Below are 14,395 nucleotides of genomic sequence, written 5' to 3' on the forward strand. Positions count from 1 at the left end.
CTACTCTCCATAGTTCAGGGTCTCATACCTTCTAAGGCCATACACTCTGTGGAGTCAGACCCTGGTGGGGTCAGGAGTGTGGACTTCGGTGTCAGACCCTTTGGGATTTAATCCTGGCTCCACCACTGGGGATCTTGGGTAAGGTACGTGAACTCATCTGTGCCTCAGCTTCTTCATCTGTAAAATGGGAATAACATTGCCTACTTCATAGAGCTGTGGAGAAAGAGCTAAACACAATAATCCCTATAGAGTTCTTAGAACAGCAACTGTCTGAGAGGAAGCACTCAATCGATACAAACATTATCACATGCGGCAGCCCCAAATAAGATGCAGTGAAAAAGATTGCAGAACTTGGAGAGAAACACGGGGTGGGCTGCTCATTTCTTGGCCCTGTGCCCAGTGTGGCAGCTGCTCATACAATTTCTACTCAAGCTGATGCAACCACAGCAGCAGACCGTGTGGACAAGGGCCAGGCATGGGCTCTGGCCAACCACAGGCTAGGAAATAACATGTTAGCTGATGATGGTTCCTTTTTTTTTCTCCCTCCAGTAGGGGAGTATGAAGGAAAAGAAATGGCTCCTGTATTCGTTTGGCTGGAGAAAGGGACCCCGGCAAGAAAGAAAGGCATGGGACCCTTCGTGATTTTTTTCTACCACTCCCAATAGAAGGCCCCTGGGGAGGGCCTGGCATTGTGAGCAAGAAGGGACTGAACATTATTAATGGTCTCTCTCCATGTCCTGGGCCTCCCATCACTTAGAGCTGGCAGAGGGCTGCTGGAAGGAGGGGAGCAGGGACTGTGGAAGGTCACCATTGTGCCTGGATGCAGGAAAATGAGGGATGGACTGGTGACTGTAGGTCTTTATAACAAACATTTATGGAGCCTCTAATATGTGTGCTGCACCTGGGGACTCAGAAACAATAAGACATGGCCACTCCCCTAAAGGGGGTTACAGGCTGTACCAATTGAAAAGAATTACTTCAATCCCTTCTTCTCAACAGAGTCCTCCACAGATGCCACTTCTCCCTCTGTCCCGGGCACTCAGACAGCCTTGGGGACTCTCACTGTTGGCCTAAGGTGACTTGCCTGACAGCACACCTGTGTCCCGCTCTCAGCTTATCACCGACTTGCAGAACTGCTCTCTGTGGCCAAAAGCACTGGGCTGGTGGATTACAAAGAGTTCTGAGAGGCTTCTTAGCAGGCTGTGCTCCACATCATTGCTACTCAGATCCCAGAGCAACGTGCCAGCTGCCTGCTTTTTCTCCAGCCCTTGCTCTTCCCTCAAGATCAAGCTGCTGGGAATTCCCTGGCGGTCCAGTGGTTGGGACTCCGTGCTTCCACTGCAGGGGGCAAGGGTTCAGTCCCTGTCTGGGGAACTAGGATCCCACATGCCTCGAGGCACGGCCCAAAAAAAAGAAGATCCAGCTGCTGATGCTATGGGATGTCTGATAGCCCAGCCGGGGATCCCTACTCTGGGTACCATAGTCCACTTGTTTGAAGTGAACGGAGGAAATAGACTTTAATGTAACAGAGTTGTTGTCTCTTGGACCTGGCCTTAAGAGTTGTGTCTTCTTGTTTTACATCACCTCCAGTTTATCCTCAGCCTGGCTTCAGTCATCACCACCCTAAGTTAAATCCTGGATGCCCAGAAAATTTCAAAACTGGCTGCTAGTTGGTTCTTGAATTCAGAGAATTCCTGGACTTTGGGATCAAAAGAAGCTACTTGTGTCTGGGGTACAATGAGGTGGTTGGAGGGGGGCTGGTTATATGGATCCCAACTTGCCGTATCTGTGTTCCCCCCTCCCCCCATCCATCTCTGAAGGCTGAGACCCAGGCCAGGGCTGGGACAGGCCTCTCTGGGCACAGAAGCCTGCCAGCATTGATTTCACTCCTGAACCAAGAGGCCAAAAGGACATTGTGATGGTGAGGCAATGAACGTGAAACAGAAATGAGTGGCTTTAGTTTCAGGAAGTCCAAAGTGGAAAGCAAGTGTTGACATTCTTTAAGACCCATTGGAAGCTGTATTTTGTGCTGTGCTAGCCAGAACTCTGCTACTTACTTGAAGAAGGACCCTTTCCTCTCTAGGCCTCAACTTCCTCATTTGTAAAGTGCACGTGGGATTAGTCAAGATCCTTCTGGGCCTGACCTGATATGGCTCTAGGTGTTCCAGTAATCTATCACTCAAAGAGTACAAAGAGCCTGAAGGTATGTGGGGAGAGATGGGGAGGAAGGGGCTAAGAAAGGTTCAGTGGGAGTCCTTGTGAGTTTAGCTAACTGATAGGGGAGAGGAAGAGATGGGAGTGGAAAAATAAAGTGAAAATGGGGAAGAGGGAAGAGCATAAGCCTGGGGGCTAAGGGGGCCACCACAGTTACCTCAGGGCTCCTCGGGCACATCCGGGCCAGGTTTACTTTGTTAGGGTGGGGGTAGGGTTGGGAAGTGGCAAACTGTATTTTCCATAGAGGGCCACAATGATATTGCCACCCGCCATGTTCTTTTGCATCGTGATCTTGCCATTTCCCTGTCAAGAGGTGGAGTCTAGTTCCTCTCCCTTCAAATCTGGCCTGGCCTTACGACTTGCTTGTAACCACAGAATGTGGTAGAAGTTACGCTGGGTGACTTCTGAGGCTCAGTCAGAAGCAGCTTCCACTTGGTCATCTTGGGTCACTCGATCTGAGGGAAGCCATCTGACTACCTGAGACCATCGTGCTGGAGAGGCCACATGTAGGCATTCCCGTTGACAGTCCCAGCTGAGGCCCACCTTCCAGCCATTTCCCTCAAGGCACCACACACGTGGATGAAGCTACTTTTGACTCTCCAGGCCAGACTACTGACCAACCTCTCTTGATAACCACGAGGAGGAGAAGATTCACCCCACTGAGTCCTACCCAGATTTCTCATGTAGAAGAATCTATAAAAAATAAGAAAATGACTGTTGTGTTAATCCACAAAGCTTTGGGGTAGCTTGTTATAAAGCAGAAGGTACTGGCACAGGATGTTAGGGGATGTTTAAAAATATAAGCTCCCTTGCAATGAAAAATCCTTACAAATGTATAAAAAAGACTTTAAAGATTTCAGAGATGTGTGAAATTTTGAAATTAATTTGGAGACCAACTTTAACTTTTGCCTATTAAGGACATTACAACAAAACTACAATTTTCTGTAGGTCGCCATATTTTATATATATATATATATATATATATATATTTTTTTTTTTTTTTTTTTTTTTTTTTTTTTTTGCGGTACACGGGCCTCTCACTGTCGTGGCCTCTTCCGTTGCAGAGCAAAGGCTCCGGACGCGCATGCTCAGTGGCCATGCCACTCTCGGGCCCAGCCACTCCACGGCATGAGGGACCTTCCCGGACCGGAGCACGAACCCATATCCCCTGCATCGGCAGGCGGACTCTCAACCACTGTGCCACCAGGGAAGCCCAGTTATATATTTTTAAGTATACTTTTACCATGAAAAAGGGAGAAAAGTCACTATATCCCACCTGAATGGCTAAAAGGGAAGAGCTAAACAGTATCAAATGTTGTCAAGGATGTGGAACAACCAGGACTTTAATACATTCCTGGTGGGAATTATTATTTCCACAGTCATTTTGGAAGGAAAATAGCTTGGCAGTATAATCAGAAGGTGAACACATGCATATATTCAATTCCATTCCTCTGTATATGCCAAACAGAAGTATATGTATATTTTTACCAACAGATCTGTATATAACTGTTCATAATAGCACTATTTTTAATAGCCCAAAACTGATAATAACTTAAATCAATAACAGGATAAGTTGTAGTATCATCACACAGTGGAATACTGTATAGCAGTGAAAATAAATGGACGATCGCCAGGAAAGTCATGCACAAACCTCATAAATATAATGTTAAGGGAAAGAAACCAGAGTCAAAGAGTACATACTATGTGATTCCACTATGTAAAGTTGAAAAGCCAACACCATTCATCTATGGTGTTGGAAGCTAGGGTAGTGGTTACCCTTGAGTGACTGCAAGGGGGCACTTCCAGAGGTGCAGCGATGCTCTGATTCTTTGCCAGGTGGTAGTTTCGTGGGGTTGCTTATCTTGTGAAATGTCATCGAGTGGTATGCTTACGATGGCACACTTTCCTGCATGAATGTTATAAAATGACCATTGAACAACCTAGGGGTTGGGAACCTCCCCGCCCCCAGGTGAAAATCTGTATATAACTTTACAGTTGACCCTCTGAATCCGCGGTTCCACATCTGCGGGTGCAACCAACCATAGGTTGTGTAGTACTGTAGTATGTATTTAGTAAAAAAAAATCCAAGTTAAGTGGACACGAGCAGTTCAACCTCGTGTTGTTTAAGGGTCAACTGCACTTCAGAATAAAATGTTAAGAAACAAGGAGGCAGGACATGATCTCAAAGCCAAGGATAGATCTTTCAAAAACTAATTTAGTTTTATGAAAAGCAATATATTTGTTCTTGTTTTTCCCTTGAAGCAGTGTATATTGCATTATGGCAGGGTCCTGGGACTGTGAAAGTGTCAGAGGGAAAAGAAAAGAGGGGTGACGTGAGCATCAGCTGAAGCTGTGGGGAGCAGGCTAGCTCTCCAGGGAAGGTACTTCTCAGCAGCTCCTTGCTGCTGCACTCACAGTTCACCTGCAAACTGTATCATGTACTGGCATGTGCATCTCTAGAAAGATGTTTCCCAACCTTTCACAGGCCGTGGCACGTGCAGAAAATGACAACGTTGGAATGGCACACACTGGGGTACCAGATGGGGCTCCTGGCAGCCAAAGCCAAGTGGCCTGGTCCTCCAGGTGCTCCCAGGATGAGGGGTATCAACCTCAGCACACTTGTGGGATAATGTCCTCTTAGAGAGAGTGTGGGAAGCCATGGGCCTCCATTATCCATTTCACGTTCTCCGAACTGGCAAAGGGGGAGAGTCTAGGTTTCCCTTGGCCTTCTGCTCCTGGAGAAACCAACTCTGCACATGCCTCACGCTGGGTTACAGGTCCCATTTGCAGTAATGAAGATCATGGGGTTCAGGGGAGTTGTGCAGCATTCTGGGTCCCTCCTCTATGCTGTGGCCTTACTTCTATTTCTCGCCTCATTTCCCACCGAACACCCCACTCTGTCTCCCAAGCACATTACACCCTGGGCACACTGCACTTGTCTGTCATCTGTGAACATCTCCCAAGCCCTTCTCTCTCTCCATCACACCATTCCCTCTGCCAGAGCACTCAGCCTGCCATCCCTGTGCTAAGCCCTCCACTTCTCTGTGCAGCCTCTTTCTATACACTGAGGCCACTACCACACTGTGATTTGTGTTACAAGCGTGTGTGTGTGTGTGTGTGTGTGTGTGTGTATGTGAACATCCTCATGGTCCCTGATTTCCTATCTTGCCCACAGTAGGTGCTCAACAGTTATTTCTCAAAGGACTTCCATGCTGCAGAGGGACCCTGGCACTAACTCCACCCCTGTTCTTGGTGGTCACTCATTGTCCCCTTGGGTCCGGATCCCCAGCCTCTCAGGGACCTTTCAGCCATTTCAAACTCTGCCACTCCACTGCCAGGGGCCTGGAGCCATGCCGCCTGGATGAGACACATCCTCATTGCCCAGACCCCCTCACCTCCCCTAGCTCACACCTTTGGGGTTGGCATTAGACTAATTGTGGTGTGACAGAGGGAAAGGGTCACGGTGACTCAGCTTCAGTGCTGACTCCCCTCATTCAAGCGCCAACCTGCAGTACCAGCATGTGGCCACAAGGGGCTCTCTGGGGCGACCCTTTGCCCAGGGGAGGAGGGCGCTGTGGGGAGTACTGCCCTGATAGACAAGGAACTGCTCAGGGGTTCTGCCCCTCTCCATGTGCTGAAGCCCCACTGCCCGCCTTGGCTGCCTTATCCTGATGTTTTACCCTTAGCTGTCTAGCAGCTGTTGTTTTCTATCTTAACACATTACTCCTTGCTTTCCCGTGAGCCTCTCTTCTGGCCACCCACTCTACTGACCAGTAGCTGCCACAGGGGCAAGTCACCTCCACTTTTGTCAGTTCCACTACCTTTAGATAAGGGCTAGACCTACACCATGAGCTCCCCGTCTTTCAGGATGTGGGCTGGAAAATTGTCCTGTTCCATCTCTTCAACACCTCCCGACTCCGCCCCCTTCTGTCTCCCCAGTGCCACCCAGGTTCGGGGCTCCCCGACTCTGCCAGGATTAATGCAGTGGCTTCCTGGGGGACCCCGTGTCTCCAGACAGTCCCCTGCCCATCAACTCTCCACCCTGGAGCCAGAGAGATCTTACTCCCATCAGATGCTGACCTTCAGTGGTTCCCCAAGTCCCAGACACTCAAATAGTACCCCAGGCTCCCCAAGACCCAGCTGCCTGATTCTCCAGCCTCACGTCCCTCCTCTCTTGCCCTCCAACCAGTAGTACTGAAATACTTGTAGTTGCTCAACACACCGTGGTGTTTCAAGCCTTTGTACTTTGCACACACTCTTTCCTGTGGCCTGATCATATCCCACCCCTCACCCACCTTTACCCTTCTCTTCATACTTCCTTCACCTGGCTGAGCCCTATTCATCCTTAAAAGTGCCAATTCCCCTGTGAAGCCTTCCCTAACCCATAACTCCTTCCCATGCCTGAGAAGCCCTCCTCTGAATAGATCCAGTCCCCAAACACACGTCTCTCATTGTATTTGCCACTCAGAGTTGTGATCATTACTCGTGGTGTCCTGTCTCCTCCACCATCTGTGTACCTCTCTGCGGGACCGGGGTGGCACACTGTCTGAAAGTTGTTGCAATGAGGTAGCTCCCTCTCTGCAACATCACCTCCCACCTTGAGTACGTCCTTTAAATGCTCTGAACTTCCGTTTGCTTATCTGCAAAATGGAAAGACGTGAGAATCGGAAGGGGGCACACACATTCAAGAACTTTATAAACAGCTAAGGGCAATGCACGTGTTTGTTTGATTTTTTTAAATAAATTTATTTATTTTTGGCTATATTGGGTCTTGGTTGCTGCACGTGGCTTTCTGTAGTTGCGGCGAGCGAGGGCTACTCTTTGTTGCGGTGCGCAGGCTTCTCTTGTGTGGTGGCTTGTGGAGCACGGGCTCTAGGCGTACGGGCTTCAGTAGTTGTGGCGCACAGGCTCAGTAGTTATGGCACACGGGCTTAGTTACTCCGTGGCATGTGGGATCTTCCTGGACCAGGGCTGGAACCCGTGTCCCGTGCATTGGCAGGCGGATTCTTAACCACTGCGCCACCACGGAAGTCCCTATGCATGTATTTTTAATGCATTTTCTTCCTTCAGACTAGTGTTTACCTGCACTTGCCTGTGTGGAAATCATAAGATCAAAGGAATGTGATGTGATCCTTTTGTAATTTCTCCACCTTGGGTCCAAGGAAAAGCTGGTGGAGAGTAAACCTTAATTGTGTCTCCCTGCAAGCTCCTAGGCTTCTCGGAAGCTCTGGGTTAATCCTGGGGTCAGGAACCTTGTTTGGCCAGGGGAAACAGTGCATATGTGTAGGTCTTGGGCTGTCTCCCTTTCTCATCAGTGCTCCCCACCAAGCCCACCATTCCGTCCACCAACAGAAGAGACCTCTCCCCACCCTCCGGTGATGAGGTCTGTGGAAGTCACAAACTGAAGGTCCAATCAACAAGGATCCTCTGACCTAACAAGTAATCTCCCTCGTGTGAGGTTTAAGGATTTGGTTTTGGAGCCCCAAGAAGAAAAAAGTTCCTGCAGATTTGGTGTGGAGAAACCCTTTTGAGCAGGGCATTCAAAAGTCTAATTAGTGGTTGGAGGAGGACTGGACGCTGGACGTTCCAGGAGTGAACGCTGGAATTCCAGGAGGAAGCCTGTTTCTGGCTGCAGCCTGGGTCATGCCAGAGGATAGAGGTAGAAGGCTGGGAGCCAGACACAGCTCAAGGGTGGACTGGATGCTCTCGAGATAAGGCCAGCTAAGAGCTGTGAGCTCACTGAAGTTCGAAAAACAGCTCCCAGCCCCGACCCCTCCCTCCCCTCAATCTAGTAAAATTGATGCTCATCTCTGTAGTTTTAGAACATGATGGTAAGAATGGTGGTGCCTCGGGTTCTTGTGCTGGTCCTATCTCAGGCTTGTTTGCTTGCTTCCTTCGCATACTACAGACAGGGCTTTGCATAGAGAAGTGGGCTGGTGGATCACTGTTCTGCAAAGGTCCCATTGTGCGACTGGAGCAGGTTACCTTCTCTGAGCCTCAGTGTTCTCATCTGTAAAATAGGCATATCGTTCCTTCTTTTCCTAATAACCAAACAAGTGTTCTTGTACTTTACCTTAAATAAATGTAATTTAAAGATGCCAAGCCTTTCTGACATCACTTTTTTGCATAAATAAAAGTGAAAAAAAGAGAAAGGCATTGGCAATAACTTCATCACAACTGCCACGGTGATTGTAGGACCATCCTGATTTCAGAGTTAGTAAAATGTGAAAACTACAACACCTGTGTACGTACCATCTTGCTTAAGAGACAGAACAATTCCCAGCAGCACTAACAGCCTTGTGTCAACCTCCTTGACTTAGGCTTTCCACCCTAGAGAAAACTGTCCTCAATTTTGTGTTTACTCTTCCCTCAGGTTTAGCTACCGTTTTTTTAAACATGGACCCTATGCAATCCGTTGTTTGAGCTTGTTTCACAATGGTTCCGTGAGTGGAACTGTATCCCATTCTTTTGATGTTTTTAAAAATGATGAGAAGTTGATCTATGCTAATGTGTGTATCTCATTTAGTTTTCACTATTGAATATTCCACTCTCTTCTTATCCTGCTGTATTAATTGTGCTGATGGAAATTTGGGCTGTTTCCCATGTTTTGCTGTTAAGTTATTTTTGCTATAAACATTCTCATAGTTGTTTCTTAAAATATGTGTGTTTCTCCAGGGTATATACCTGGGCAGGGAACGGCTAAGTCTAGATAAGAATGCTTGCTGTTCTGATTGCTAGCTAATACTGCCGCCCTTATTTCTGTCCACTGAATAGCCCGAGGGGACATGAGTCCTGTTCTGGCTCTGTTTACAGACCTTCAGGGGGAATAAGTGTTTATAAAAAGAATAGGGGAATAGTGAAGGAGAGCTTCCCAGACCATAGTCTGACTTTGAGCCATGGCCCTGGGGGGCAAAGCCAGAAAGGAGTGGAAGCCAGATGGAGCACTGCTGTTGGCGCTGAGCATGTGTGTGAGGGGGGGCTGCCCTTGCCTGGACACTGGGTCTCAGACTGTGGCACAGCTGACATCACAGAATTCACTGTGAGTCTATGGCTGGGCTTCGGGACATAGAAATTCAGACAAAACACTGCATGCGTTCTCAGATTGTATGGTTTTTTATTTAAATTGCAGTAAGGAAGCTGAAATGGGCTCTCCATGGGTATTTCCCAGAGCCCTGGTCCCCTTTGCAGCTCCCACCTCTAGGTCCTATTGATGGGCTTCAGTGGTCACTGGCTCCATGGTCTCAGATGTCACACCAGTGATTTCCAGCCCCTGGCCACTCTCTGCTGTCTGTGTGATGGCCTCCATTCGGGTCCCTTCCACTGGCTTCGCCAGGATGCTCCCATGTTTATTGTGTGATGAGGCCACTGTCTTTTTTGTAAGTCTGGCTCTCACATTCCTGAAGAAAGAGCTGATCCTGCTGAGTCTCTTGGTGGTGGGACCTGAACTCGCTGGAGATAAGCTCCTGCCCGATTTGTGCGAGGTCCTGGACTCGTTGGTGATGGGAGCACGGCTGATGTCCTTGTGAGCAGTGCCCTGCTCGCTGCCCCCCAGGCTGCCGTGGCCTTTGGCCTTTTGGTCCTCTCTAGTGGCTCTGCGGCCGCCTGAGCACGGGCCCGCTGCTTTGGGGATTGTCTTGCTCCCCGCTGCCTTGTGGTGGCTTTCCACGGAACTGCAGAGCGAGGGGCTCGTCAGAGCTCTGTCCTCTCCCCAGTGCTCCCTTCTCTCCCTTCTTCCCTTGCGGGCCTGGGACACTCTCTGTGAGCTGCCATCCTGTTCACTCACTTTGCCTTCCTGTGGCAAAGTTGAGATGAGGGTCCCCTCATCGTCCTTGTCGGCTCTTGCTTTGACAGCCTTGCTGGTAGGTTCTGCTCCGACCACAGTCATGCCGGCCTCTGGGGAGAGGCTGGTGGACGTGCTGGAAGCATACTCTGAATTGTTCTCAGCACTTGCCAAGGCCGTTTTTCCGCTCCTCAGGGATGTTGTGGCAGTGTCCCCAGTGGCTATGTTGGTTTTGCTTCCTCCAGGCCCGTCGCTGGCTGTGGCTGCTATGGCCGTGCTCCGCTCTTCAGCGGCAGGAGACTTGATCACTGCCGTGCTCAAAGCACCCGCTGCGGTGCCTCCTGCCACCCCTGCTGTCTCCACCTTTGTCGTTGACTGCGATGCTGACGCTTTGTCAAGCCCTGTAGTAGGTTTTGCTTTCGCAGTGGCCACATCGGGCATGGTATCGGGCTTGTGGGAGTCCAGTTGGATTCCGTGCCCCCCAGCAAAAGCTGCAGGCGTGGCCCCGGCCACCTCAGGGCACGTGTGGAGGCTGCTGACTCTCACCTGGTCCTGATCCCCCTTTCCTTGGAAATCCTCCACGGCCGGTCTCCTCCTGTCCTCCTCCTCAAACACAGGCATGCAGTTCATGTTCCAGGGTGGAACGGCATAGGTGTTGCTTTCACTGTCCACTGGTGGTCGCAGGAGGTAAATCAGCTGTTCCCACTCGGCGAAGAGGTCTTCCTGCGCGTCCAGAGGGGGACACAGCTGCAGGTAGAAGCAGCGGCCAGTGGCAAGCTTCACGCGCAGCTGTTGTTTCCCACGATTGTGAGTGGAGATCCTCACGAACTCCAAGGGAAGGAGCCTGCTGAGCTCTAAGGTCTTTGCAGCCTTGTGGCTCTTGCCCTTGGTGACCTGGCTGTGCTCAGCGTGGTTTTCACAGCCGTTGGCCCATCGGGCCAGCAGCATGATGTCTGGGAGTGGGAGGACGGGGCTGGTGGATGTGATGCCCATGGTCACCATGCCGCCACAGCTGTGCACGTCAATCGTGTCTCCCCTCTTCGTGATGTGGATATAGTCGCTCTCGAATATCTGTGCGTACTTGAAATTGTCGTATTCGCCCTTGTGCAGTGGCTGCTGCAGCTTCCCCGTGGTGGTGTTGAACAGGTCCACCCAGGTGCTGCTCCGGGCCATGTGATACGGGAGCAGAGAGTCCCCACTCATGGCTGTCTTTGATCACGACAGGCAGCGCGGTTAAGGCGGGTCCCTGGCTCTTCCCTCCCTTGGCCTCACTTGCAGAAGAGGGAGCTGCGATACTCCTGCGTCACACAGGCGGCCCTACGGCAGGTCTTCCAAGCCCACCCCGTAGGCCCCCACGTTTGCCTCAGGGTCTCCCAGAGGCAGGGGTGTGGGTAGGGGCACAGATGATCACAGCAGGGACGCTGTAGGGCGCCTGGAGCCCAGGCTGAATCTCTTCAAGTGTGTAGAGTGTTATGGTAGGCTCCCCTCCGCCTCACCTCACTTCTGCTTCTGGGTTTTTATGTCCCCAAGAGGCTGTGGCGAACTTCAATCCTAGTGAGAAAAGTAACCACTTTCTCAGCCTAACCCCCTGGCACAGCCTATTTATCCTCTGATGCCCTTTGTGACCTATCACTGTCACAAAGCCCTTTGCCTCATCCCCCAGCTGCCCCCTCAGGGCAGGGCCCCCATCCTCTCCCAAACACCCCATTGACCCCACGGAGGACAGGCCTATCCTGCCAGGGACTCAGGTGCGTTACCAAAATAAAAATGTCTTCAACTGGGAAAGTTTTGTGTGGGTCCTTTTTCTTTGCCTCCCTCAAATTCAGCTACTGGATGAAATCTATAGGAATGTAAGATGATGGGATCAATTTGAACCATTTAAGCTCATGGTTTAATTGTATCGAATAAGGCAGAGTTGGCAGTGGCAATCCTTAGTCTGTCCTTTCATAGAATCTCAGTAAACGTGGACGATGGTGATTTTTAATAATAACATTAAAATTTGCTTCTCCTAGGCACCATGCTGCATTCTTCACATATGGTGGTAAGAATCCACTGAGTTTGCTACTGTTAACTACTGTTCCCAGTTTATAGGTGAAGCAATTGAGGTTGTATCTCCTGTTTAAATTCCCAGAGGTAATGGTAGCAGAGGCACTATTTGAATGTAGGTCTACCTGATTCTAAAGCCTTTGTTCTGAACCACTACAGTACTTAGCCTCACAAAGAAAGCTTGGCCCAGCCAAATGTTTTCAAACTGGACTGATTTAACTACCTTTAAGAAGACCTATCTGGTGCCTTATAAGAAGTTGCATAATTAATTTTAATGTGTCTATATATGTCATGGAGAGAACCCAAGACAGCAATTGGGCTGATGTGGGGATTAAATTATCCAGGGGATCACTCAGATCCTCCCTTCCTTTATGCTTGTGCAAACAGCCTGTGTGTGGAAACCTAGTTATTCTCAAGACATGTCCTCCCCCAGTGAAATGGGGAGTGAGTAGCCTGAGATGTAAGCTTTGATTCCAAGAGCCTGCCAGATGCTGTCCTGTAGTAACCTCCCTACCAGGCAGAAGTGGTTTGGAAGCCTTGACACCTGTGGGGAGCATGTACCATTAGACATCCTGCCTCTTTGCCACTCCCACAGAGCTAGTCAGAGAATAAGTGATTTCTACATTGTGACTTAAAAGTTTGAGAAAGGCCCTTGCTCCCAACTCTCTTTTCTCCAGTTTGATGTTATGCTTGAAATCCCACCATAGAGATTCATTCCTTGAGGGTAAAGGCTATCTTTCTGTTAAAATACACACACCTGGGCTTCCCTGGTGGCGCAGTGGTTGAGAGTCCGCCTGCCGATGCAGGGAACGGGGGCTCGTGTCCCAGTCTGGGAAGATCCCACATGCCGGTCTGGGAAGATCCCACATGCCGCAGAGCGGCTGGGCCCGTGAGCCATGACTCCTGAGCCTGTGCGTCCGGAGCCTGCGCTCTGCAACGGGAGAGGCCACAACTGTGAGATGCCCACGTACTGCAAAAAAAAAAAAAAAAAAAATACACACACCTGTCCCTCAACAGATGACTGGATAAGCAAAATGTGGTCTCTCCATACAGTGGAATATTATTCAGCCATAAAAAGGAATGAAGTACTGATATATGTTACAATGTGGATGAACTTTGAAAACATTATACTCAGTGAAAGAAGCCACGTATTGTATGATTGTATTTATAGGAAATACCCAGAAGAAGCAAATCCATAGAGACAGATATTAGATTAGTGGTTGCCTAGGGCTGGAGGGAGCAGAGAATGGGGAGTACAGGATTTCCTTTTGTGGTGATGAAAAATTCTGGAACTAGATAGTGGTGATGCTTACACAGTATTGTGAATGTACTGAATGCCACTGAATTGTACACTCTAAAATTACAGTGGTGAATTTTATCACACACACACACACACACACACACACACACTCTCTCTCTCTCTCCTGCTCAGAACCTTTTTAGTTCAAAAACATAGCTTTCAGCTTTAGAGAGGTCACCTGTGTGACCTTGGGTATCCTACCTAGCTCTCCACTTCATCTGTAAAATGGAGATAATAACAGTTGCTGGTGGGGATTAAATGAGATAATGCATGTAAAGTATTGAGACAATATTGTCTCACTCAATAAATGTCATCTATTATTGGTATTAATTTCAACTGGCCCTTTAAGCTTCAGTGTGAATTCCTTCTTGACAGCAGTTTTCGGTACGACAAATAGAGAAGCTTCTGTGGTTAGAGCCACCATGAGAACTCAAAAGGATCCTCATTGGACAAACCTGGCCTCCTCTGAGGTTTTTTCTCAGGCAAATCCATGAAAACACTTTACTCCACGGAGAAACTGCTTGAACACAACCAAAGAGTATGGGATGCGGAAGAGAGGAAAAGCTTGGTATGGGTTTGGGTTTCAGGGTTTCTTCAAAGCCCGTGGGAGAAATTCAGATAAAGATGGAAATAGCATTTTAGCTCCTGGCAGAAAGTGGAAGTTTCAACTCCAGAACCCCTGTCCTGGGCCAGAACCCTTTACAGCTCTTTATTCTGAAGTAGGCGTCAGGCCAGATCTCAGGGAAAGGCCAGGGGACAGGATGAGGGTGGGAGACAGGAGGGAGTGTGGGCTGTCCATGCCCTGCCACTGTGACATCACAACCCCAGCAGGTGGTGGCCCAAGGAAAAGACCTTGTCAAACCAGGTGTCTGACTCTGGCAGATCCCATCCAAGTTTATTCTTTCAGAGCCCCAGTTTCCCTCTCTGTCGAACGTGAAACTAGATGAACTAAGCAAATTGATGGTAAATACTTATTAATCCTTTCTTTTTAAAGTATGGAAACATAAACTTGGTTACAGAAAACAAAACTATTTTTAATGCATTTGTTAAGAGAA

Source organism: Mesoplodon mirus, assembly GCF_964341445.2.
Source record: "Mesoplodon mirus genome assembly, chromosome: 3".
Lineage (NCBI taxonomy): Eukaryota > Metazoa > Chordata > Mammalia > Artiodactyla > Ziphiidae > Mesoplodon > Mesoplodon mirus.